Genomic DNA, 865 nt, shown 5'->3' with positions numbered 1-865 from the left:
CACTATAACACACACACACACACACTCAAACACACACTATGACTAACACACACACACACTCGAACACACACTATGACTAACACACACACACACACTCGAACACACACTATAACTAACACACACACACACACTCAAACACACACTATGACTAACACACACACACACACACACACACACACACACACACACACACACACACACACACACACACACACACACACACACACACACACACACACACACACACACACACACACACACACACACACACACACACACACACACACACACACACACACACACACACACACACACACACACACACACACACACACACACACACACACACACACACACACACACACACACACACACACACACACACACACACACACACACACACACACACACACACACACACACACACACACACACACACACACACACACACACACACACACACACACACACACACACACACACACACACACACACACACACACACACACACACACACACACACACACACACACACACACACACACACACACACACACACACACACACACACACACACACACACACACACACACACACACACACACACACACACACACACACACACACACACACACACACACACACACACACACACACACACACACACACACACACACACACACACACACACACACACACACACACACACACACACACACACACACACACACACACACACACACACACACACACACACACACACACACACACACACACACACACACACACACACACACACTCAAACACACACTATGACTAACACACACACACACTCAAACACACTCAAACACACACTATAACTAAC

General features: G+C 47.6%; 1 protein-coding gene across 1 annotated transcript in view; it reads left to right on the top strand.

The window, feature by feature from the left end:
* fbn1 (fibrillin 1) overlaps positions 1-865 on the top strand; it is an 82522-nt gene that overhangs the window by 27658 nt on the left and 53999 nt on the right. The gene's annotated exons all lie outside the window — the stretch shown is intronic.

This window comes from Sinocyclocheilus rhinocerous, unplaced genomic scaffold, assembly GCF_001515625.1.
Source record: "Sinocyclocheilus rhinocerous isolate Xijiao unplaced genomic scaffold, SAMN03320098_v1.1 scaffold1093, whole genome shotgun sequence".
Classification (NCBI taxonomy): domain Eukaryota; kingdom Metazoa; phylum Chordata; class Actinopteri; order Cypriniformes; family Cyprinidae; genus Sinocyclocheilus; species Sinocyclocheilus rhinocerous.
Note: the sequence above shows the minus strand (reverse complement) of the source record. Positions and strands in the feature narration are given on the sequence as shown.